The sequence below is a fragment of the Pogona vitticeps genome, chromosome 1, assembly GCF_051106095.1.
Source record: "Pogona vitticeps strain Pit_001003342236 chromosome 1, PviZW2.1, whole genome shotgun sequence".
Taxonomy (NCBI): Eukaryota; Metazoa; Chordata; class Lepidosauria; order Squamata; family Agamidae; genus Pogona; species Pogona vitticeps.
Genome location: NC_135783.1, coordinates 175,720,899 through 175,748,349, shown reverse-complemented (window position 1 = coordinate 175,748,349; position 27,451 = coordinate 175,720,899). Strand labels below are relative to the sequence as shown.

The window sequence follows — 27,451 nt, the reverse complement described above, 5'->3', positions numbered from 1 at the left end:
CGCTTAGGCGCAATCGTGTCAACCGCCCGGGTCATCTCCCTATTCCATAGGGTGACCTGAGCTTCGACAGGAGCGCCAACCATATCAGACGGATACTCCCCCAGAGCATTCAGGAATCCATCTGGATCCATAAGTCTCCGAGGGCGGATCATCTTAATAGATCCCCCACCCTTGCAGAGGGAAGAAGAAGCTAATAGACTAAACTTGACCAGGAAGTGGTCTGACCATGACAATGGGGTCACAACCAGCCCCTCCACATCCAAACCACCATCTTCCAGTCCCGTTGTGAAAACAAGGTCCAAGGTGTGGCCCTTCTCATGTGTCGGGCCGATGACACATTGAGACAGTCCCATGGTTGTCATGGCGGCCATGAAGTCCTGAGCCGCCCCGGTCAAGGCAGCCTCAGCATGGATGTTGAAGTCCCCCAGCACCAGCAGCCTGGGAGTCCTCAACACCAGGTCCGAGACTGCCTCCGTCAGCTCAGGTAGGGAGACTGTTGGTACGCAGCAGGGTGGGCGGTACACCAACAGAATCCCTAATCTGTCTCGTGAGCCCAACACACAATACAGGCCCTCAAGACCTCCTCTCAAAGGGATAGGAATCCTGGTCAAGGAGATAGAACTCCTATAGACTATAGCAACTCCCCCTCCCCGACCCTCCGAGCGACACTGGTGCTGGACTGAGTACCCAGGAGGACACAGCTGGGAGAGGGGGACACCACCTTCCTCTCCCACCCAGGTCTCAGTAATGCACGCCAGGTCAGCACCCTCATCCAGAATTACATCATGGATGAGGGCAGTTTTATTTTGTACTGACCTGGCGTTCATCAACAGCACCGTGTGGCTCGAGGGTTTGCTGATATGGTCGCCTGATACCATTTGGTTGGAGGTAGGACTAGAAGAGGGGATAGATGTAAGATATCTAACCTCTCTTCTCCTACGCGGGCATGTTCTACCCCCACCACCATTCCTTCCCCTACCCAGCACCACCTCAATGGCTGCCCCCTCCAACGCCCTCCCCCCTTCCTGTTCCATCAGGTCCACTGTGGGTCTCTATGCAACCCAATAACAGTTAAAAACAAACAAAACAAACCCACACCCCTTCTAATGCCCCTTCTCTCCTCCCAGCCAGGTGGCTGGTGCTGAGGAAGGGGTGGGGTGGCCCCAAGCAGCAGCAGCAGCAGGGTCCTGGTCCTGAAAGGCCGGGGAGCGCAAGCCAGAAATTCTCCCAGACACGTCTCTCACCCGTGCCTGGGGATGGCAGATATTGCAGGCAGCTCCCCCGACGTCAGGAACGCTGGTCTGTGAGGGCCCTGGCACAAGCTTCCGGCTTTTATGGTCTCCCTCCCTCCCAGCCCGGTGGCTGATGTTATGGAAGGGGGTGGGATGGCCTGAAGCAGCAGGAGCAGTAGCAACAGGGTCCCAGTCCTGAAAAAGGCCGGGGAGCGCAAGCCAGAAATTCTCCCAGACACGTCTCTCACCCGTGCCTGGGGACGGCAGATATTGCAGGCAGCTCCCCCGACGTCAGGAACGCTGGTCTGTGAGGGCCCTGGCACAAGCTTCCGGCTTTTATGGTCTCCCTCCCTCCCAGCCCGGTGGCTGATGTTATGGAAGGGGGTGGGATGGCCTGAAGCAGCAGGAGCAGTAGCAACAGGGTCCCAGTCCTGAAAAAGGCCGGGGAGCGCAAGCCAGAAATTCTCCCAGACACGTCTCTCACCCGTGCCTGGGGACGGCAGATATTGCAGGCAGCTCCCCCGACGTCAGGAACGCTGGTCAAGTCCTCTGTAAGTTCCATTGATTCAAATAGGTCTACTTTAACTGCAACATCCTATGGTAAAGTAAGTTACAGTTAAAGAAGACCCATCTGAATCAATGGAACTGATGGAAGAGCTGACTCACCAAATCTCTACTGGTTCACTGGGCCTACTCTAGTGTGACTTACCATGCTAAGTGATAGGGATTCAACCAATGGGCACTAGGGATGTAAATCCTCAACTGTATTGCTGTTGCATAGCAGGACAAGGAATTGCAACATTGTTCTACTCACCAACAAGGATGGCAAAACAGTTGATAGAGTTTTTGCACAGACCAAAAGTATGTTTTGTGCATAATTGCTCATTTTTGTCTTGTCTTGTTCTTTCTGTGCAAAATTACACGGTTTGCCCAGTTCCGTAGACTGAGCAAATAGCCCCAAACTAGGATTATTCCTGCTTTATTTAAGAATCTGAAGCACTACTTGGGTTGCCCACATCCTTTCTAACAATCATCCTGTAACAGTCACAATTTACACTGACAGAAGCATTCTCATATGCCAAAACAATTACAACTAAATTGATATCACAAGCGACTTAAATGACAGTCTTCCTGCCCAGTAAAATACATCACTTTCCAACCAAAAAACACACTTCTGGGGGGGGGGGGGGGGAGAGGAATCCAAGCTTCCATGTTGTGTAGTCACCTTTTTTTTTTAAAATTGATTTAAAACATGCTAAGCCTGATTCAAATGCAAGTTTTTTCCTCTACTGTAACTCCTCTGAGTTGTCTTGTGTCACGGCAGCCTAAATCAGCAAGAACAAGGAAATTTCTGCCATCCTTACTTGGAACTAAGAAACCACCTTGTGACAAACCCAGACCTACTGGGATATGTCACACAGTTACACTAAGCTGCCACCAACCATTCCCTATAAAAAGTCACACAGACCAGGGATGGATTTCTAAACAATAAAAAGAATAAGGTTTATTTTAAATACACACAGGGAAAATAAACAATCAGGTGAATAAAATAAAGTAACGTGGCTTATTCTCACACACACAAGCATACAGTTTGGTTCACCTAGAACCTTTAACTTAAAGCACAGACCCTGAACCCATCAGTTCTGGCTAACCAACAGACACCTGAACCTATCAGGTTGGTACTCTGACACACAGTAGTACCCTGTCAGACACCCAGACTCCCACAACAGCTTCTTCTTCCCCAGCTGCTGCTTCGTCCCAACCCAGTGTCTCACAGTCTGTCTCAGCATCTCCTCTTCACCACACAGGCATCACATATTTATACAGTACAGCCCCTCCTCCTGATGTCCCGCCTTCCACTCCCCATAGGATGGAACTTTCCCTCCAAACCCATGACAGACAGGTAACATCAGTGCTGTTATGTAACACCTCCCCTCTTTATAAGTTGTTTTGTAGGGGGAAAGCTAAAAGTGCTTTTCACCAAAAAAACAACCTGCATAAAATACACAACAACATTTATACATACCATATAATACTTACATATACTTACACTCCAAGTTAACCATAGCAAATATGCATTTAAACATTTTACCATATACATTACATTAATTTACCTTTATTCATACAAACCCAAATTCAAAACACAGGTACATTTTAACTTTTTGTTCACCATTATATACATATAGTCCATGTTCTTTCGCCGTCTTCAGTCTTCAGGTCTTCTTGATAAGGCGTCAGCAACACAGTTCACTGACCCTCTGACCACCTTCACTTCAAAGTCATAGTCCTGTAAGTTCAAAGCCCACCTCATAAGTTTGCTATTGTGGGTTTTCATTGTCTTTAACCATTGCAATGGTGAATGGTCAGTACACAGAACAAAATGTCTTCCCCAGATGTAAGGCTTGGCCTTCTGGATCGCGTAGACTATGGCCAAACACTCCTTCTCCACGGTTGCCAAATGTCTCTCACCTTTTTGAAGTTTCCTACTCAGGTAGGACACTGGATGCTGGTCACCATTCTCATCCTCCTGGCACAGAACTGCTCCTACCCCGCTGTTAGACGCATCGGTGTAGATGATGAACTCCCGGTCGAAGTCTGGAGCACGCAGGACAGGATAGTTGATTAACGCCTCCTTCAACCTCTGGAACGCCGCCTCACAGTCGCTGGTCCACGGGATGCGGTCATCAGCCTTCTTCCTCGTCAGATCGGTCAGCGGAGCCGCAATCTCGCTAAACCTCGGGATGAACTTTCTGTAGTAGCCCACCAACCCAAGAAATGATTTGACCTTTTTCTTGGTGTTGGGTCTAGGCCAATCACGAACAGCTTCTATTTTGGCCTCCAGGGGTTTTATCATTCCTCCCCCTACCTTGTGACCCAAGTATTTTCTTTCTGGGATACCCAGCTGCAGTTTGCTCTCTCTGCAGAGCCTAGGCCAAAGCACTTCCTCCCCTGGGTTAAAGCGCCTCTCCCTGCCTTCCTGGTCATCCCAGGCTTTCTTTCTGACCTTTTGAGCTGGCAGGGTCTCTGCTGCTAGCTCTAGGTTTCTCCTTAGGTCATTCATCAAGGTGTCTATGTAAGTCACAACGTCTTGTGGGTCACCCTGGGCGATCTGCCCCCAACCCTGCTCGATCAAATCAAGGGGCCCCTTCACCCCTTTCCCAAATAAAAGTTCAAATGGACTGAACCCGGTACTGGCTTGTGGCACTGATCGATAAGCAACCAAAAGGGATTGCAGCTTCTGGTCCCAATTGTTTGGATTCTCTGCCAAGAAAGCCCTAATCATGCGCATTAGAGTCCCATTGAACTTCTCAGTTACCCCATCACTTTCAGGATGATAGGCAGTGGCTTCCCTGAGCTTAATTCCACAGATTTGCCATAAGCGTTTCATGAGCTTTGACGTGAACGATGTGCCCAAATCTGTGATTATCTCTGAGGCAAATCCCATCCTGGACATGTACCCCACCAAAGCATCGGCCACTGTGTTAGTTTCGATGTTTGTCAAGGGTATGGCTTCAGGATACCTTGTGGCATGGTCCACAATTGTTAGGATGAACCTGTTCCCCCTCTTTGTGGCCTTGGGCAAAGGTCCCACTATATCCACCCCTATGCATTTGAACGGAGTGTCAATCACAGGCAAAGGGCACAACTTTGCTTTGGTCCTGTCGCGGTTATTCCCCTGCCTTTGACACACATCACATTGTTTACAGAACTCCCTGATCTGCTTCCCTATGTCAGGCCAGTAGAAATTCTGTGTTATTCTCTGCTGTGTTTTGTTCACTCCTAAGTGTGCAGCAAACATGTCAGAGTGCCCCCTTTGTAAGATCATGGGGCGATACTTTTCAGGTACCACCAGCTGACTTCTGATCCCATCTCCCCCTTTTGAGATATTCCTCAGGGTTTCTCTATATAAAATCCCCTTTTTCTCCAGAAATCTCACTGGGGTTTCAGGTGTCAGCTGGGCGTCAGTCACCTGTTCAAAACACTTTTGGAGAGTGGCGTCTGCCTTTTGCTCCTGTCCAAATCTGCTGTCTGTGGTTAAGGTTTCCACCACAGCTTCTGAACTTCCCCCACCTGCTTCCGTCTCTGGCTCATCATTACCCCCCTGAACTGTCCCCGTGGTGGCTGGTGAGCGTGTAATCACTAGCACCCGTTTCACATGTTCAGCCAGGTCATTTCCCACGAGCACGGCTGCTGGCAGAGTCGATGAAATCGCTATCCGCCAATCTCCCCTCCAGCCTTGAAAGTTGACAGGTACCTCTGCTACTGGCAGAGAGATTATCTGCCCCTCAATCCCTGCCACCTTCATGCTCTCATTTGGGATTATAAACTCCCTAGGAATAATATCTGGATGGCACAGGGTTACCTGAGAACAAGTGTCCCGCAGCCCCCTATACTGCCGGTCAAGTATTCCTACGTCCACCCCTGCTGTCTCAAACAACTGAGAATCTGTTTTTATCAGCAAGCAGCGCTTTACCTCCACAAGAGGACCATTTTCCTCAGCCTGATCAGCATAGGTAGCTGTTCCAGACTGAGTAGTCATGGCAACAGGCTCCCTCTGTGACACTGAGCCTTGCTCTTTCTGGACACAGAACACAGCTTTTGGCTTGGTCCCACTAGAATTCTGAGGCACCATTCCTTTTAGCTGCTTCAATTTCTCACACTCTGAGATCAGATGACCCTTTCCCTGACAGAAATAGCATTTTCTAGTGTATTTGGATTCTCTCTCCTCTGGTTTCGGTTTTCCCTCCAAATTCTGAGGGCTTGGTTTCATGCCTGAGGGCTTCCCTTCACCATGGGCCCCTCCCCCTTGCTGGCTTTTCCCTGGTCCCTGAGAGTACTTGCTGTAGGTTTCTTTGGGTTTACCTACAGATTTCCCCTCACCCAAGGGCTTTCTTATTTGGGAGATAAAATCCGCGATTTCTGCGGCTGCTGCCACAGATTTCGGTTTCCTTTCCCTCACCTGGAATTTCAATTCCCCCTGCAGGACTGAATAGAACTGTTCCAGGGCTATCAAGTCTTTAAGCTGCTCATAGGTCTCTATTCCCTCCTGCGATAGCCATTTCTCAAGCAGCCTCACCAATTGGGCCCCCACTTGGGTAAAAGTCTGTTCTGGCTTCTTGGTGAGGGACCTGAACCTTTGTCTCAGCTGCTCTGCATTTATCCCATGTCTTGCGAACACCAGTTTTTTAAACTCTGCAAAATCTTTCATCCGTTCCTCAGGCATCTCGGCATAAACCTCAGCCAGGCTACCACTGATTAAAGAACGCATGATGGTCATCTTCTCAGTTTCCCTCACTGAGAAGTCCACAAACGCTCTTTCCACTAAGGAAAAGAACACCTCAGGACAATCTCCCTTGTGGTACACAGGGAATTTCTTCAGGTCAGCCTTAGACAGTTGGCCTCCCTCAGAATCCCTATTATTATTATTGTTCTGGTTCAACAGTTCCAGTTTTCTTAATTCAAACGCCATTCTCTCTCTCTCCATTCTTTCTTCAAATTGCCGCTGTTTCTCTCTTTCCTCCCTTCTTTCTCTCTCTAATCTTTCCTCCATTTCCCTCACCCTCAGTTCATGCTGTTGGGCTAGGAGTATTTTCCTGAGTTCTGGGTCCTGCTCTCCTGTGCTGTCACCTTGCACTGAGCCAAATTCATCCTCAGAACCTTGGTCAATCTGGGGGTCTTTCACTTCACTCATGTCTGCTACTTGGCTTCGAGTCAAGGGCATACCCCCCCCTCAGAACAGGCTGCTTTAAAAAGTCAAGCCTCAGAATAAAACGACCACTTTTTTTCCTTTTTGCCTCAGAACCAGCTCTCCCTAGAGATTGCTGCTGTTCTTCAGCACTAAATTTGCAACAGTATCGAGTCAGAGCCTACCCCCCTCTGCTGGGCCTCTCAGCTGGCAAGCTAGCTCGCTGTTGCTACGCAGTTTTTCCTCAGCTTTTTCCCGCCAAAACTAGGCTGCCTCAGAGCACCTTAATCTAAGTCTCCCCAGTTGGCACGTTCTTCTACTAGCGCACCTCCCCGTGAGGTACACCTAGAAGATTACCTACGCGCCTCAGACTGTCCCTGACTAGACCCCCCTGCTCTGGGCACACTTGCCAAGGCTTTGCTGGACCACTGGCCAACTGGACCAGTCGTATCCCACACGCTGGACACCAATCAATGTGACAAACCCAGACCTACTGGGATATGTCACACAGTTACACTAAGCTGCCACCAACCATTCCCTATAAAAAGTCACACAGACCAGGGATGGATTTCTAAACAATAAAAAGAATAAGGTTTATTTTAAATACACACAGGGAAAATAAACAATCAGGTGAATAAAATAAAGTAACGTGGCTTATTCTCACACACACAAGCATACAGTTTGGTTCACCTAGAACCTTTAACTTAAAGCACAGACCCTGAACCCATCAGTTCTGGCTAACCAACAGACACCTGAACCTATCAGGTTGGTACTCTGACACACAGTAGTACCCTGTCAGACACCCAGACTCCCACAACAGCTTCTTCTTCCCCAGCTGCTGCTTCGTCCCAACCCAGTGTCTCACAGTCTGTCTCAGCATCTCCTCTTCACCACACAGGCATCACATATTTATACAGTACAGCCCCTCCTCCTGATGTCCCGCCTTCCACTCCCCATAGGATGGAACTTTCCCTCCAAACCCATGACAGACAGGTAACATCAGTGCTGTTATGTAACACACCTAAGCTTCAATACCAAAGTATTTAAAGTATGTAATACAGATGCACAAACACTAAGTAAAATTGACTAGTGCCGATGGTGTCTGCATTTTTACATATGCTGCAGTTATTTGACCTGCCCCATAAGCTAACTGTGTAAACAGGACTGCAAACAAGAAACGGCACAAGGTCACACAGAAAATCTGCATGATGGAGGCCTTTACAGTGGAGCTGTTTGACACTGTAGTAAATGGGGAACTCTGTGCAGCTAAGAGGTCTGTGTTCCCATCATAATGCCTGCAGAGCTTTGTTCAGGCTTACAGATTCTGAACATGGGCACATTCAGGAACGAGGATTGAATCTGTGTGCATTCTGGAACAAGTCCAAAGCTGATGTCAATGGAATCCTTTCTACTGGTAACAATAGAACCTCCTCTCAATGGGACTGAGCATGTACAAATGCCCTGTTAAGAAAAGTGGATATTTATCTTATTATTATTCTGTGTGGCAGATATGGATTTTTATTTTGTCCCTTGTGTCCCATTTGGCGAATTAGTTGGCAAAGATCACTAATGAGGCTGCAATGAATTCAGTGGCTGAGATTGTATTCCTGCTGAACTAAAGCTGCCAAATCAGACATCATAATGATAAGGGCTACTTATCATTATTGATAACAGGAACCATGGACTATAATATATATAACAAAATGACTGGGTTCCGAAATAATGACATGTAAGACATCAACCAAGCCTATGTGAAATCTATAGGAATCTGGCTTAAATAATTGCTGTTGTCTTGGTGCCAAAGATGCTAAGAAATAGAATTGTTTCTTTTTCCCTTATTGATCTCAGACACTCAATTTAGGAAGCATGCTAAAGTATTGTTTAGCAATCAGTATTGGGCACCTTCTCATAGGCTTACAAGCTCCCTTCTTTATTTTACAGCAATCCTCTTCAGAACCCTGTTATTTGCCAAACCTTAAAACACAGAAGGACACTCACATATAAGAAGACAGGACAGGGTGCCTACTTATATGCAGGGAGGGAGGAAGATGATTTATTACCAAAAAGATAACAGGACCTAGATTTGCACAAAAATGCATTATGCTTAAAAGTGCAGATAAGAGTTTAGAAATATTTATTAGAATATAAATAGAAATACAACACACCGCATCATAGCAGAGAACCTGTAAATCTGCGACTTCAGGACAACTCCAGTTCGAAAATGTGCTATCATTTTAAAATCAGGACTGCAAGACATCCATCTCATGTTCATCCACTATTTCTGCATCATCACTTCTCCAAAGTAAGAGCTACTAGCAACTGGTAACCATGTGTAACATGGAGTGTAACAATAAAATTAAATCTATGTCAGTGGGGCTCACTCCTAGGGACGTGGGTAAATTATGGCTGCTGTGATGCAGGTTTTCTGTGATAATCATTTTTTCCCTAACTATGGAATATTGTGTAACAAAATGTACTGAAATAAAAAAAAATCTATTCCTGTGTACTGATAGCTTATGAGATGAAAACTAATTATTTTGTGGCTTTCCTAAGCTTTGTTCAATTAGCTGCACTGCTCAGTTCAAAGGTGATTAACTGAGGGCTCTTCTCCATTAAAAAATTAAGGTCCTGTCAATGGTTACATGTAAAGACACTGCGAATTTTTAAATGTAAGCTCAATTGCCTTGACTAAATATTGAGGGAAGGAAAAGGGAGGGAATTGATGGCAATTGTTATTCAAAACTCATCTGAGAAAAAAACAATTAATTTCCCGACTTTGCTATGACCCAGTGGTGTAGCATGCACATAAATACTTGTCTATCAGCCGTCAACACCTCAGGCAGCAGAATACTGAAACAACTCCTCAGTCTAACTGCTCAAAGGATTAGGTATGCATGAGGTACTATCAGGAACCCCTTGAAGTCTGAAACTAATAACCATTCAGCTCTTGCTCCTCAAATCCAATCCTCTTAGCAATGTTTTGAAATGTTTAATTATTATATTCAGAGTAATCGTTTTTTACAGCTTTTCTCTCTCTCTCTCTCTCCATGATTTTGTTACATTATTAAGCAGCTACTTAACCTCCTTCTTTTGTTTATACATACTGATTGGGAAAAATGTTCTTTGGGATGCTTTGGGATAAATACATTACCTGATGAGGCCTTTTATTTTTAACCATTTGCAGAGAGAACATGTGAAGGGAGAAAAACAGAACATAGAGTACCACTGAAACAATAAGAGGACTTATAATAATTGTAGAAAATATATTGATTAAGCAGATCTGTTATTTGTGATGGCTCCTCAACAAAAACAGTCGCAAAGGACCAAAAAACATAGCAGCAGGAAGGAAATTAGAAATTAATCTGGAAATGAAACCAAAGAAATTAGAATTCTCATCAAGACTTTCTATAAATACACCATGCCCCTTCATTACGAGAGAAGAAAGGCTGCAACTCTGTGGCAGAAAACGCCAAAGGCCCATTCCTCTACCCATTGTGTCATGAAATAGATGGCTCTAGGGACTGTTGGGGCCAATGTCTCTGAGGCAATCATGGTGGATAATTAGATGTTACCGAATAAGGTACAGTATGGTCTCTAGTTGTTGTTCAGAGTCGACCCTGTAAGGTGAAGCAACTACAGTGGGGTCTCTACTTAAGAACTTAATCCGTATTGGAAGATGGTTCTCAAGTTGAAAAGTTCTTATGTTGAATCTGCATTTCCCATAGGAATGCATTGAAAACCATTTAATCCGTATCTGCTCTTTTCCGTCCATAGAAACTACAGTGGAACTTCTACTTAAGAACTTAATCCATTTTGGAATGGCGTTCTTAAGTTGAAACGTTCTTAAGTTGAAGCAAAATTTCCCATAGGAATGGACTGAAAACCAATTAATCCGTTCTGGCTGTTTTTTTGTTATGTAGAGGTGCGTTCGTACATTGAAGCATTAGTTCCCATAGGAACTAATGAAAAGCTGGTTAATATGTACTCTACCACTAGGGGGAGAATTTTTTTTTAACCTAAGATGACCTAAGGTTAAAAAAAGAGCAGGAAAGGTTTTTTTTCCTGTTCTTATCTTGGATTTCTGTTCTTAAGTAGAAGCAAAATTTAGCAAATGGAGCTGTTCTTAAGTTGGATTGTTCTTAAGTAGGGACGTTCTTAAGTAGAGACCCCACTGTACAGAAGGGTTGCTTGAAAGAACAGTGTTGAAGACTGGGAGGAGAAGATGTTAATCGATCAACTCTGAGGCTTCGGTGGACATTTGATATTTAGTGGAAGGCTTCGATATTGAGGATTTCGGTATTGAGCACTTTGATTTATGAGTTTTTGAAGTTTTAGACAAAGTGGATGGAGCGTCGGAGTGGGATGGGATGGTCGATGGATGTTGTTTTGAGGCTTCAGAAAGAGCCTTCTCCATTGCTTTGGTTTGTGAGGTGACCTTACAAGGAGGTTGGGCCACTTTGGTTGGTTGAAGAGATTGTTCCCAAAGATGGGGTTTTAATCTGGATAAGCGAGAATGGAGGACTCTGCGCTTGAAGTTCTTACAATGCTGGCAAGAGGACGCCTGGTATGCCTCTCCCAAGCAAAAAAGACACTTGGCGTGGCTGTTGGAGAGTGATATTTTGTTATCACAGACCACACAGTGTTTAAACAGGCCCAAAGGGGCCATGAATAAGAGAAAATAATTTGAGGAAGCCAGAGGCCAAGCAAAGTAAAAAAGAAAAAATCTCTGATGATAATGAATTTGATCTAAAAGTTTAAAGGAAAAAAGACTAATAACAGGAAGGAATCAAAAATAAACTCTCTTTCTCTTTTACTCACAGAAGCAGAACTAAGAGGCTCTCAATGCAACAGTTGAAAGACAACTGAAAGGGGAGTCTTGGCACCAAGGTACTTATGCGAGGGGAGAGGGACCTTATTCTAATGTGGTTTTTGCTACCGCAGAAGCTCTAGAACTTTCCGATGAGGCTCCGCGCAGGCGCGGATTGCCCATGGTGTGATTCACAGAGGCCACGAAGAAGAACTTGAGGATTTCCTGGCAGATAGAACAGACGCCCTGGACTAGATAAGCCATTTGTCTGACACTGTGTACTGCAGCTTGCCATGTTCATATATGCTATCTTTAATCCTAGCACTTTAATTTAGGGCCCAGAAGGGATGCCCCTCTATACCAGAAACTAGTATCTTAGGTGGAAGCTATGATATGATGCCCTGCATAGGAAGGTTCTATTTGTAACCTTTAGCTCTTGGAGAGAAACCAAGGGGAAAAAAATAACTCTTTTGTCTTTATAGTGAAATTTCTCTGTGTGATTTTCCCCCTCTCTCTGTCAAAATCTTAAGAAAAACATTACTGGGATTTCTCAGAGAAGAGTCCTGATATATATATATATATTTCCTGTAGAAGAAATACCAAACTGTGCAAGATAGCATCTTTCCAATGTTCAGTTTACCTACATGGGGCAGGAAAAAAACCCACCATCAAGCTGCAGAGGACTGTTACAATTTATGTGCTGAACGGCACATTCCCTGCTCAGGATTCACTGGAAAGGACATGAAACTGTGCCAAACCTTGTTGTTTCTGCACAGAACTAAAGGTGGGGAAAGGCGGAAATGGGGCAGGGGGTGGGGGTGGACTCATTTTCACTGACAGGTCCTTGTTGGCCAGGGAGGTCTCAGTAGGGATTCTCAGCATGGCAAGACTTAGGATCTCCATGACTTTACAGTGGGAACTAGCCCTTAAATAAATGGTCTTTGAGGCTGGAATCAAGGGAGATCTCCTGCTGTCTTTGCTTCCACAGCTGAATTAATAATTCTGGGTGAGAAATCAAACTAAATGCAATTCCCAGCACATGTAGTTCGCTAGCAGGATCTTTAGTCTTTCTGTGGCATGCAATATTTATAGAACACGGTAAGTGAATTCATGTTAGAGACTTATCCACTATGACTCTGGCATTGCTACATAAATATATGCATGCTTACACAAATGTGGCTTAGATATGCTTTTAAAGCAGATACGAAACTATCCAATGCAAAGGTCCTGGTTTGTGAATTCTCAACTGTGCTGTTGAGAAGTGAAATCTCCTAAATAGAGGTGAGCAGATTTGAGGTTTTGGGCTCCCTGGATAATGCTGGGAGTTGTAGTCCAGAAATATCCACACACCTCTACTCTTAAGGCAACAGTGTTGGGCAGAATAAATACAAAAAGCTCTGTTCCAGTCCAACATAAATACTTCATCTGTTTCTGGAACTTCTTTCTCTGCTGTTGTTTGATGGAGAAATGTGTTTGATGGAGAAATGTGTCAGCAAGGAGGCAAAAGGGTGGTAAAATGTACTTTGACCTCCTAAAACTGAGTACTGTGGCACTCAAAGATCTTTAATGATTGCATCAGTCTTCACACTGATTTTTGTCTGTGGTCCAAGAGCTCAACTGCGCCTGAACAACACAGAATTGACACAACCTGAGCCCATGCGGCACAGTCGTCCATTGCAGGGTTGCCATCATCTTGCCCATGCAACAGGCTCATATTGTTTGATATGCAGATCCTGATCCAACACTCTGTGTTATTCTGATGTGTGTGCACACATAACAGGAGCTTCACTTACAGTCGAGGGCCCAGGACAATCAACATCACAGGGTTCTTTTTAAAACACATCTATGTAGATCACTCAATGCCCTTCCTGCTGGTTGTGAAGCTCCGCTGACAGAAGGCAGCCACTTTTCTTTAGGATCTCATGCCAACATTGCAGAGACATAGAAATTCTGTCCATTTACTTACAGCCAGTTTTCTACCTTTTCATTATACAGTACTGTACATTTTTGGTATCCAATGAAATTTTCCTGAGCATCTTGGATATCCTAGCTCACATGAGTTGCAGTATCATACACATACTTACTTAGACACACATTTAAATTAAGGCTTCTCTTCCCTCAACTTATCAGAAGGATGTTTTTTCTTTGCTCTCTATGAGATATGTATTCACAAATATATATCCATATGTGGATTTTGTTTTTACTTCTATATAGATTTGTATTGGGATAAATATAATGCTGTACTTTCTCAGTCTTAAATCTCTGTTCTCTTCTGCAAGAGCTGATGCCATAATTATTATCCATCCAAGAGCAAACATACTTGATAGAAGGCACATATGAATTCAGTTGTCAGAAAAACATCTATAGTTCCTCTGAAATTTGGGGGGGGGGGAGCCTTGTGTCCTTGTGACTTTTGTAGATAAACTTCGAGATCTGATGTTTTTCAGGCCTTCTTAAACACTTTGGAGAAAACTACTGATAGAAATTGGAACAAACTCAGAGAAAGCTCATGTGAGCCTGGAGAAAATAAAAATCAAAAACACCGACACATTTGAAATGGAGTGCAAAATACACAGAGTGTGCTGGGAGTGCCTGAAGAGACAAATGAGACAGATGAAAAACTACCTATTGCCTGAATATATTTCATTAGAAAATGTAAAGAAATTAATGAATAATCCAAAACATTTTATCATATTCTGAGATACTTTTCAATGCTATAAACATCCCAAGGCTGTGTCAATATGATTTTCAATCTGTCAGGCAGGTAAGGCTTTCTCTCTTTTTCATTTTAGAGAGACAGAGGGGGGAAATGCCCTGTTCTATGCAGGAAACGCCTCTGTTCTACACAAAACAGGATACCCAAAGAGGCAGAACATTTTGGAATAGTACAATTTTAGAGTGAAAGAAAACAAGGATGGTCATTTCCTGATATAGAAAGAGCATCCTACATGCCCATTTCACACAGTACTAGAAGCTACTAATGGACTGCTGTGGACATTTCCCATGTGTTTAGGTCAGACCTCCAAATATTAGTTCCAAGCTAGTGTCAGCCTACCCACTCACACTGGGTAGGTGTAGCTCTAGAGCAGTGGCAAGTGAAGAGCAGTTCATGAGCCAAATGTGGCTGCTCCTGGCCTTCACTGCAGCCCACAACCCTCCCCCAACCCTCTTACTTTCCAGAGCCCAAAAACATGTTTACTCCAAGGGTCAATATTACATTTCAAAGAAAAACTGCTGTGGCCCAAAGTATGTGTGAACACAATTCTGTTTATGCAACAGCTTTATTTTTTAAGGATTTGGGAGAGGCAATATGAAGTCCATAAATATGGCCTCTGAACCCTCGGAGTAGTCCACCACCACTCTAGGTTCTGCTGTGTAAAGCATCATGGGGCACTGTGGGAAATTTTACACAGATGCCCACCCTCACTGCAATTTACACCCACAGTGTGGGCATGGAATCAGCATGGTAGGGGACGTCGCCGTTTAGTTGTTTAGTCGTGTCCGACTCTTCATGACCCCATGGACCAGAGCACGCCAGGCCTTCCTGTCTTCCACTGCCTCCCGGAGTTGGGTCAAATTCATGTCGGTTGCTTCGCAGACACTGTCCAGCCATCTCATCCTCAGTCGACACCTCCCCCCAAAATAGTCCGTTTATCAAGGTCCCCTTAAAACTGATGCCCCAGCCTTGATCCCATTTAATTACATTTATTGGTCTTCTTGAGGTTGTGATATGCATAAAATGGCTCTCAAAATGGAAGCCAGGTGTACCTCCTAGGGACAAAAATGGCTGTAAGTGAACTTAACCTTCCTCTGTTGGCACACACACAAGCATAAAGATCAAAGCATGAAGCACAGTCTTTACAGCTGAAATCCCTACAATCACCTCTGCAATTCTGTTTCAATGTTACACAAAATTGCAAAATGAGGAAGTACAACTCAAATTGTTCTATTTCTCCTTCTATTTTGATGATTAAGCAAACACATTCTTTTTTTAAAAAGCAAATGATACTCCACTATAACTGAGTTGTGTTTTGGGGTGCCATCCATTTTCTTAGCAAACACAGTTTTCAAATGGAAACACAGGAGGGAAATGGAAAGCAGTGGGATCCTAAGGAAGTGGAAGCTGACAGAAAGTAATGAGGGGCCGCAGCTGTAAAATGAGACTATGAGCTGTCAGTTCCTGCTAATTGACTAAAGGCTTGCTAAAGCCTCAGAATGCAAACACTATGGTCACCAGTAACAGTGATGCCAGGGTTTTCCCTAAACTGTTCCTCAAAGCACAAGGAATAAACACTATTCTGCAGAAATAAATTGGACAGTAGTATATCACCAGTAGAGCCACAAGCTCAAAACTGGACTTCCGGCTTAGCTCTTTGTATACACACCCTCCACCACTGGATGTTAAATAAATGAAAGTTCTTCTCCCCCTCTCTGCCCCCCTCCTCCCAAACTGAAGTGCCACTTTTAAATATTTCCACTTTACTTGCACTGAATTGCCGGAGATCAAATGAGTCAATTACGCACTGTATCTTTTCTGTTCAGAGGCGAGATGAAGGTAATTTGCTACTCGATGCATCTGTTTCCTCATCAGCACAGTGAGGACCAAGCTAATTAGGGGAGGAAAACAATATGGTCATATGGATAGGCCAGATTGCTTGTCACTCAGCTATTCAATGTGCAGGTTTTGCTTGGAGGACAGGAAACAGATGATGATTCTCCTTTCTTTGCCATTTTGTCACTGGGGGGAGGGTGATGAGAAAGAAAGGAAAGGAACTTTAAGCACTCAGATGTTTGGCTGCTTATTTTTAGCACAAATTCCATATGAACTTCAACCAACTCATATCATTATTTGTTCTACCTCTAATAAATGTGTACTTTTGGTGCCAAGACATCAAGTGGAATCATTACTGTAAAGGAATCTGTAAAGGATTCTCTCCAACATGGTCACCAAGGGACGAAGCTGACACACCACCATTAAATGCTAGGAGTAACTGGCACCATCTAAGGGGCAGACAGGACGATCCCTTACTTGATTTAGTCTCTGCCCACGGGGCAGGGTTGGGTGGTAAGCCAGATAGTTACATGAGACATCAGTTAGTAACAGGATGCCTGATCCACCCCTTTTCATTTGCTGCATCCAGTGGCCTTAGGAAAGCTCTTCTCTCCAAGCCAGTCTCTACTTCACAGGCTGGGTGAAATGAATAAACCAAATGGCAAGCCCGGAAACAGCTAGCCACTTTGACTCCCGGAATTTCACGGCAGAAACAAATGTTACAAAAAACTGATCACTAAAGCTGAAAGCACCTTAGGTTAGAGAGATGTGATTCTGGAATCAGGTTCAAAGGAACCCTGTACTTAGCAAACCTTATTTGCATACCCTGGAACATGAGAAAATCTCCTAGTGTGAAACTCACAAGGCCTTCAATATTTTCTTTTTCTAATGATAGTTTTTCTACAATATTTATTTCTGCCCCCAGTTTTAGCTCTTTCCTCTTCCCTTCCTCCTGTGAGCTTTATCTCCATGGGGCCCTCATTCATTTTGGAATCCCCTGCCAACCTCACCCAACACTGCCAATTTGCTGCTATGCTGCCAAGTTTTGGTGGCACTGCAGCTTAATTTCCCTTGAAAACAAGGCATCTGAGTAGAATACACCAGGTCTGAAAACAGAATAATATTCCAGGAACCCTCATGGAAGTGCAATTCTGCTTTAAAACGAGGTGTGTGGTTCACAGAGCCTTCCCCCCCCCGAAAAGGAAACAGCTGTTTATTTCATTCATGCCATCAAAACCCATTGGTGTGGCCACAAAGTTAGCAGCAGTGGGACATAGTCTCCAGTGGGTTCTTGGTGGTGGGATTTGGTTCCAGAACTTGTAGAGGCTGCCCCCCTAATCCTTGTTCTAGACAAAATCTCTGGATGATCAAGCTATATAATTTGGCTATACAAGCACTGCAAGAGTGGCTACCCTTCTCAGAGCTATTAGGGCCTCTTGTCGCTGCTACATTGCCAAGTGAACTGGAGATCCTATGAATTCCTTGATGGCTCCACTGTACCTGTGGAGACTCCAGTGCACAAACACTGGCTCACCTCAGATGCTCTGAATTCAATAACTATTGAAATAGTCTCCATGAAGCAAGCTCAGGTGAGGCAAAAAGGCAAGATGGGAAGGTAGGAAGCCATGGAAGGTCAGCACCTGTTATTTACTTGCTGCCTAAGAAAGAGATTAAAAGGGAAGATAATTATTGAGCTCAATGGGCTTCACCTTCCAACAGGGAAGCACAGGATCAGGCTGGGAAAATCTGGGACTGATTTGGGGATGTGAAGGGAATGCCACAGACTGCATGCCAGGATGTGGCTGTGCACACAAAAGAACACAATCTAAGTTTTTGCCCAATCCCTGCACAGCAGTAAGGAAAAGGACAAAATTGTGAACATCTTCACGAGGTCCATAACCAGAATATAACCTTTATGCCCAATTCTAAGGAAACATCAGTAACAAACAGCAGCAGTACATCTGCATGTTTTCTATCACAGGTGTGCAGCATTTCATTAACTGTTAAGATGACACAATGGCCACTTGTGAGTTCCTATGAACCCAGGATGATTAACAAATATTCATAGCCTTTTTGGCTGCTTTGCAGCTGGAGGATACACTAATAAGGTAGAACATTTTTATAACATTAGCATTCTTCAAATAAAACTGAGGAATCTTTCATTATTCCGATTTGGGGGGCAGGGTACTACTTTGCTTCCTGAGCCCTTATTTTTATATATCCAATGGTAACAAATATTGATTAGACATGTGGAGCAATAAACAGACCTGTTCTGGCATCTAGAACATACAGGCCTCAATTCAGTTGATAAACCTAGCCAGAAAGGATCCAGTGAAACAACTAGATTTGCAGCAACTAATCCAGTGAGTCTGCTCTTGTTATGGTAACTTCTCGTTTTGCAGAACTGTAGCATTCTGCCCTCCACACATGACACAACAACCATTCAGCATGAAGAGATCTCAATTTTCAGCAACTAAGCAAGAGCAGAATATCCAACAACATCAACAAAGAGTTTACACATAAACTGTTATCTGCTGGAGTTGTTGGAGAAATATAAACTGTAGACTAAAGGTAGTGGCAAGAGCGACCCAACAAAGAAAAGCTTCGGATAATGCATGATTTGCTATCACAGCCAATACTGTGTGGAACATTTTATTTCATTTGGAGAAGATACAGAATGGGCAAAAAGGCACATTGATTCACTGGCCTGTGAAATAAAGCTGCTCTGGCCCAATGCTTACTGCAGTATGGCTTTATATCTGGCTACAACATAAAATGGTAACTTAGAAAAGAAAGGCTTTGTTCATATCCATGCCGCAGTGGAATTTGGCCAAATGAAGAGCTTGTGCTTATAAAATCTTAGGAAATGGAGGCAGAGAACTGGCTGGGGGGGGGGGAGGGAAAGCAGAGCATTTCTTTCCTTTCCTTCCCCCCCAGAAGCTCCCATGATACACTTTTTATGTGCTTGATATTCAGCAGGTTTTTTGTTTTTAAATACTGTACAACCAAGATGGGCATTTCCCATTATCAGCATAAATTATACCTTCTGCAACAGGTGAAATAAACAAAGTCTTTAAAAACCATTTTAACAACTAGAGTTTCAACTGCAGTAGGCATTAATAAACAGGTATGCAAAGTTTATTTGTCTCTCAGAGAAGAATTGTATTCAGTGTTAAAATCCAACACACTCTCAAGTAAGTGATTTAAAAGCAAAGAAACAACTATTACCCTTTAATTTAGATAATCTGGTAGCAAAATGCAACTGCCCAGAAGATCTAGTTATTGGTCTTTAATTTACAGTTTCCTATCTGTGCTACCCTCATGTTCTGAGACTCCCTAGGGATCCCTTTCAATGCAGGGAAACCTTTGGGAACCTTGATAAGGCGAGAACCTTTTATATCCCAAAATTCCCACCTGTTTGTAAACCCAGTTACAATTTTCATATATTAAGGGCTCTTCCCCCCTCTCCTTCCTGAAGCTCCCAAGGGCTTCTCCAGATTGAAAGGGATCCCTAGGGAGCCTTGGAACCCGGAAAAGGGGACCCAAAAATTTAAATTAAAGATTAACATTTGCAGTTGATAACAGACCATTTGTGACTGTGGAGTTGTACAAGAGGACTCCAGCCAATATGTTATTTACTTCAAAGGTGCAGGTATTGAATATTTTATTATAATAGAAACTATTTATAACTAGTGTGGTGTAGTGGACAGAGTGACGGATTAGAACTCAGGAGGCCTGCGTTTAAATCCCCCTCAGCCACAGAAACTCCCTGGGGGAATGGTACAACCACTCCTTACTTTGAAAGCCCTATTGCCTTGTTTGGTTACCTTGAAATCCCTATTAGGGTGGCTATAAGTCAGTTCCAACTTGACGGCACGTAAAAAGAAACTATTATAGCTCAACTTCCTCTGTCATATTTGACTACACGCGTACGCGCACACACATATACACACCTATCCAATGTTGTATACCTTCTTCCTAACCCCCTACTCCCATTACCTATCATTTTGTTTCAGTCCTATTGTAGCCATCAGGCAAAATAGCTAGTGACCATGTTGCATAAGGAAATTCTTTAAATTCTACAAGATGAAAATAACATTGCCAGTCTCTGCTTCCTAATATATGTATATATTAGTTTTCTATGCACATTTATTAAGGTTTAATGCCCATTTTATTTTCCAGATGAGTAGCAGGAAAAATTAATTAAAATAAGTGATTTTTAAAAATCATGAGTGGTGCCCAATTGTGCCCAATTCCGCCCGCCCCCCAGCGATCACCAACAGAAGGCTTTTTGATCCAGCTGGGTTTTATTTATTAAATACAGTATATGCCTGGTCTTTCGTCCCTAATGAAGTTCAAATAATAAGAAATGCAAATAAAACACAGAAGCAGATTGTACCAAAGTAAAAACTACAACTAACAACCCCTAAGCAGTTGATCCTTTCAGCACCAGTTCAGCTTTAATGGCAAAGGCCCATCTTTAACAAAAAAGATGTTTCCTTCTGAGACAAGGACAGCAGAGGAGGGACAGCTGAGATTCCAGAGCTCAGAGAAGCCACCAAAGAGCTCTCCAAAGTTTTCCATGAGCAGAAAAAGAGAATAGTTTGTTGTTTATGTAATCAACCCCCTTTTGGTTGGCGAATGCATTATAACTGCATGAAAAGTGTCATAGAGGACTGTAGAAAAAAGTGGTACTGAAAAAAATTACTTCACCCACACACACACACATTTTTTTCCATTCACAGAAGCCTCTGCTGATTAAAAGTGCCTTCTGTCAATGAAGGAACACAACAGGAAGGAATCCTGTAAATTATTTTGCTTAATAAATCTAAACCTCTCAGATGAATATAAACATACTTCTGGCAATAGACAAGCCAACAGCTCCTTCCTCCCCCATGTGGATACTTAACTTTTAATTGCTCCCTTTTATCCTTTAAAAGCCATCTGTACATAAACCTAATGTACGGACAGATCACCCTGTCCAAACAGCATAATCAAATTTAATAAACTAAACAGAAAATGTGGACTTGAGAAATTGGCAAGCCAAACTATTTGCCTCATTAAATAAACTCTGCCATAAAGTGAGTTCTCTTTAAGGACAAGAGTGAGGTGCTTAAGAAAGGGACATGTGTATTCATGTCTCCAAAGCATGAAAGAGATTATAAGATATAAATGTTGAAAAGTGTGAACACAATGGAGTTTTACCAATCCTTCCATCCTATGTTCCTATGTTTAAAAATGTTAGTCTCATATTTGCCTTCAAATTATGCTATAGCCATAAAGAGGGAGCAGCAAAACTTGCATAACTGGAGAAACACAGCTAAGAATTAACTACTGTGAGCTGGATGTTAGGTGCCCATGGAAATCTAGAGGATCCGAACACTTTCTTCCCTAATATGAAGCAAGCATCTAACTCTAGTGATTCTGGAAACAGAGAGAGCAGAAAGCTCTATATAGAAGATGTTTTTGGAATCTGTTTTAAAGATGGGCTGAAGGCATCACTGGGTCTGATGCCTGCACTGTATATTGCATAAAAAGTTGTGTGTCTTACATATTATAAAGGGCAACTGGATTTTCAGGCTATGCTGTGTTGAGGGGCTGTTATGGAACTACAGCTGCTGAGTGTTGGCAATGCGCATTGATGACATGTGAATGATTATCCCTCCTTTTCTAGCAAATCAGCACAGCCTCTTAATCATTCAGTATCCTTAAAGACATGAGTTTATAAAGCAGAACACAGTGTATTCAGCCAGTGAAAAATTATTCCATTAGTAAATCAGGAGTAATCAGGAAATCACTTAATTATGGCAGCAGAGAAGAGCCTCTAAAAACTAAATAGCACATGTTTTATGTAACTTCCATAAGAGGCATGAATTTTCACACTATTGCTCTCTGCTGTAAAGCCAGGAAATACAGTAGCACTGTTGGCCTGCAGGCTGCACCAGTCTTGGACAGTCTTTTTATCTATCCTGCCCTCACTAACTATGAGTTCCCAACTATACATTTGCATATATGCCTCCTGGCTCCCCCACCCCCTTTTCTTATTTCTCCCTATCACAGTCCAGCAAGAACAAAGGATAGGCAGGGAGGTATGGAAAATGGTGGGTAGAGTGTCATTCCAACAATGGCCACATTAGTTAAGTGAGAGGGCACCAGCTTACAACTTACATGAGGCAAGAACTCCACAGGCCAAGTGAATGAAGTAAGTGTCCCATACTGGTAACAGAGGAAATTCTCCCAGTTGTAGGTTCTGCCTGACAAGGCAGCACAGTGACCCTAAGGAGGCCATGATGACAAGTGTGCAGGGACAGAAGATGAATTCATCTTTTGATTTACACCAAGCAAACAGACTGGTTCAGTGAAGATTTCTTGGTAGTAAGACTAAACCTGCTGTTTGATTTGAACATTTTAGCCAAAGTGTCATTAGTACCTTGCTAAAATGCCAAGTATCAAAATAAAGTATCTTTGGTGTTTTTCAATTTTCTTGGGAAAACATAACAATGGCATGCTTCTCCCTACAGAAATCAATGCAATGATAATTCAATATCATTTCAAGAGTTTGCAGGCAACAGGGTCAATTGGCTGGGATTTTTTGGATCAGCAGGGAAGATGACATCATCTGCCACTCTCCTTAAATCTACTTGTTCCATCCACGTTTCCTGGCAAAATTGATGATGTCTGCAGATGGCGGAATAAATCTTCCTCCTACAATATATTGTGAAAATTTCTCAGTTGCAATGCAAATAATGGTTTGGTTATGAATGTGGAAGCAAGCCTTTCACAAAACACTAGGTGAAAACTGCTGGAACAAGTTTGCTGATTTGTGTTCTCTATTTTGGGATTCTCTTTGGAGTATGGCAGTGAGAACCGACAAGATGTGTGCCTTCAAAATCTGCTACTAACCCCCGATTACAGGAAAGCTTTCCGTAGGTTTTCCATGGATTAGAGCTGTAATATTTTATTGTTGTATTTTGAAACTTTCTTGTAATCCAATAGTGCCATAATACCATAATCTGTTTAATTGTGTTTCACCCTTATAAAGCTTTTGTCCCTTTCTATGTCTCTTTAACATTGTTCTGAGTGGCACTGAATCCAGTCGTAGCAAAAAAGTTAGAATACAATAGGATAATAAAGAAATTAAAAAATGTTAAAGTGACCAAGAATAACGGAATTGGGCAAACAGGAGGAAGTCGTGCAGCTCTGCTGTCAAGATTCTAGCTAACCAACTCTTGAATAAATCAAGAAACCTTTTTCTCTTTCCATGGGCTCTGAAGATATTTGTCTCCAGAGTATATCCATCATCTGTAATCTTGACAGTGTAGTATTGAGGCTGTACAAAACTACATATTTATAGCCAATGGTGAACAGGAAGCTGGCAACTGATTGTAAATGTTACTTTCAGTTAATCTTTTCAAAATAATGCTACTGTAGAGTCACAGTTGATATATCACTGCCAATAGTATATATGTAGAACCTTAAGCTGCTGTAAAACTGTAACAAATTGTAAGTGGTGCATTATTTTTATTTTTTATTTTTATTTATTTTTTTGCTACGAAGTTGCCATTTCAGGGAACACAGAAGTCTTTGGAGAATACTCCTGAGTTCCACGCTTCCCTGCACTTTTTCATGTCTGCTTGGAAACTGTTGCTAGATGTGGAAGGGCAGAATATATGCTCTTTGCCTAGCTGATCAGACTGGTGCTCCCATGTAAAGTGATAGATATGCAAAGGCATACATCACACTGAACACAACATGATGCAGACAACTTGTCTCCCCGCTAGCACTCTCTTTGCTTGCACCTCCACCAGCAGGCGAAGACCTTTTTATTTAAGTGGACTTTTAGCAACTGGCTGCATTCTGTATATGTAATAAAATTGCTTTTAAGTCAGTTGTATTTTAATATTCTAATTTGTTTCTTTTAGCTTTATTACATTTTGTGTTTCTTCAATATTCAAATCTGTTTTTAGTCTTATGAGCCTAAATCCTATTTAAGATCCAACCAAAGTAGACCCACTGAATCAATTATTATATAGTGATTCAACTTAAAATCTTGTCTGAGCTGACACACATATACTTTCTCCCTACGCAGTGACTATCTGCATATTTGCAGTGACTATATGCTAACACAAAGGGATGTGAACATTTCTGATAAAGTGATCATTCTGGAATGGGGAAAATATTCACGAAAAGGCGCATCCTTTTTTTTTTGTAGCTCAGCACTATCCTAAACTTTCACATTCTGGCAAAGCAAGCTATGGAATGAGATCTATATCAACATTTACAATGCATGATCCCCATCGTTTATTATTTATAGATCTATATTAGTTCCATCTGATTGCTGTACTTGAGGCTACATCATCAGTTCAACAAGGTTCATCACAGAGCAAAACGGGAGTACTGCTCAGTAGGACAGAAAAGCAAAAGCACTTAAACTGATTTCTGAAAGGGTTATTGTGACATGATATGCTACATGCATCAGAAATATAAAAGCTCAAGGAATTTTAACCCAGATTTTACAGATTTCACACTATCTTTGTATTCTGAAGGAATAAGAGCATGAGGGACACCTCTTCTAGCCTGAGTCATGACAGCCTCTCTCTCTCTCTCTCTCTCTGACTGAGTGATAATTCTATTTGTTGGCAACAAAGGGATAGCAGTGGCTGTCCCTAGGAGAGTACTCCTGAGCATGCCATGCCAGCACCTGGAATACTCTGTGCCATCTACCCAGTGGACATGATTATGTTGGAAGACTCATATTTTATGCATGATACTGGCTGCCTGGGAATTGCAATCAAGCAGAACAATGCATGCTGCGGATGCCGACATTGTAGCCATGTTCTAAGTCAATTAGGGAGACCTAGAGCCAGATGGCTGAAAATGAGCAAGATTATACAGTATATTTTATTTACTGGTTAAGGTTATCATTCAGGCAATAATTGCTTTCAGCAGTTTATTTACAGCTCTTGACATTTAAAACAAAACAAGGGGAAATGAAAGTTATAAATACTCAAATTTTCAGCTCTGTTTTGCCTTTAGGGAATTTGATCAGTGAGTTAACACTTATTTAAAGCTATGAAATTCACGGAAAGAAAGCTCCTCATCCTCCTCCTTTTTCGGCAGAAATAGGTTGGCTGGGAAAATTCCTTGGGAGCCACCGGCTACCTTTTTTTGCCATGGCAGGACAAAGCAGCCTTCAGAATCAAGCCTTTCTGGTGCTAGGGCGGCACTTAGAAAGAAGACAAGTGTCATGCATTCCTTGAAAGAGAGACTTCTGAAGCCAAGCACAACTAGATAACATCCTAACAGCAAGGGCTGTTCTGGGAGTTCTGTTCTAGTTCAGTTTCTTTAAATGTTGAAATTGGAATGCAGAAGATAGGAATGAGTGAGAACTTTAGTTCAATTCAATTTTTATTTTTGGTCAAGATTGACCAGCATTTTCAAGTGGAGATTGACTTCTTTCTCCCTAGCAGCATACCACTGAATTCAGCATATAAACGCTGACTTGCAAAGAGCCCTAATTCTTAACATTGAGAATTCCTTGCCCTAATCCTCCTGCCAGAGATCCTTTGGCTGGCTACATCATCCTCTAACCTATTGCTTTATACATCTTGATGCCAGCTGTTAAGATGAAATTCATTTATAAGGAACATTAGAAATTGTGGCCTCTGGGTAGTTGCACATTTGAAGACCTGACAATATGGTAACGTAGAAGACTATGGTGCTTCACTTCATGAAGAATTTGACCACCAATCATTCCTGGGTAGAAGTTTCACTGAATGCAATGGAATTAAGGAGGTTATCATCTTAACTTCTAGGACTCCAGTAATGGACTGGATGAAAGTGAATAAACTGAAACTTCATCCAGAAACTTAATCCAACTGAAACTTAATCTAGACAAGACAGAGGTGTTCCTGGTCAGTCAAAACCAATCAATGAATAGAGATGGACTTATACTCCCTCTGTAAACACAGGTTGGACTCCTTTCTGAGCATGGATGCCCAGGTTTTAGCAGTGGCCAGGAGCGCCCTCCACAGCTAAAACTAGTGCGCCAGCTGCGCTCATTTCTTGACAGTTCTGATTCGGCCATGACGGCACATGCCCTAGTTACATCTCAGCTGGATTACAGTAAAGCTCTCTATATGGAGCTGCCTTTGAAAAGTGTTCAGAAACCTCAGAGGGTCCAAAATGCTGCAGCCAGATTGGTAACTGGGGCTGGTTACAGGGAACATATAACACCCCTGTTACAACAGCTCTACTGGTTGCTGATCCATTTCTGGACAGAATTCAAAGTGTTGGTCTTAACTTATAAAGCCCTAAATGGCTTGGGTCCAAGCTATTTAAAATACCACATCTCCCTCTATGAGCCTTCCTGGGCATTAAGATCACCAGAGGAGGCCTTCCTCTCGGTCCCACCATACTCACAGGGACATTTGGTGCAAACATGACAGGGCCTTCTCTGGTTGCTGCTCCCAGACTCTGGAACACTCCCCCCACAGGAAGCAAGGGTGGCTCCATCTTTGCTGTCCTTCCACAAGCAAGTAAAGACATTTCTCTTCAGACAGACTTTTCCTTAGTTACTGGCAGTCCGAGAAGGGTCTTGTGCTCTGTTGCTTTTAAATGTGCTTTCAGTATTCATTTTATTTACCATTTTTCATATGATACTAGTTTGATTCTTTTGAAATATTTGTACACTTACTGTTTTTAGCTTTTGTATATTGTCCTTTTGATGACGTGAGCCTCCTTGGGTCCTTATGAGGAGAAAGGTGGGATAAAAACATTTAAAATAAATAATAATAATTTGACAAATTATGTAAGTAACAGCCCTTAGTACTGATGTTTAAGCACTTTTGAAAAGAATAGGTTTATCTATAACTTTTGAGCATGCTGGCAAAGTATAAATAAGATGGGCGAAGTTACTACAAATCTCATCCTAATATTTAGCCAGAACATGTTTTAGTCAAATTCTGTGAAAGTGCACAATCAACCAATCCATCCATTTTTAATCCTTTTCCTTCTGCCCTTCAGTCATATTCCCGGATAGGATACTTTAGTGTATTGCTGAGCATTCTTACTTGTGACCAAGTTGCTTCTGACCCATGGTGACCCTATAAAAGATGTGTCCTCCAAAATGTCTTGTCATTAACAGCCCTGCTGAGTTCTTCCAATCCCAAGGT

The 27,451-nt window shown here is 42.7% G+C and overlaps 1 protein-coding gene and 1 long non-coding RNA gene across 5 annotated transcripts in view; both read right to left on the bottom strand.

Moving 5' to 3' along the window:
* Positions 1-27,451, bottom strand: part of ERBB4 (erb-b2 receptor tyrosine kinase 4) — a 1,032,003-nt gene that overhangs the window by 940,451 nt on the left and 64,101 nt on the right. The gene's annotated exons all lie outside the window — the stretch shown is intronic.
* Positions 1,918-10,551, bottom strand: LOC144584035 (uncharacterized). Its single transcript, XR_013538036.1, has 2 exons — positions 7,940-10,551; positions 1,918-2,614 (listed from the first exon to the last, which is right to left on the bottom strand). It is a non-coding gene; the product is annotated as an uncharacterized LOC144584035 (long non-coding RNA).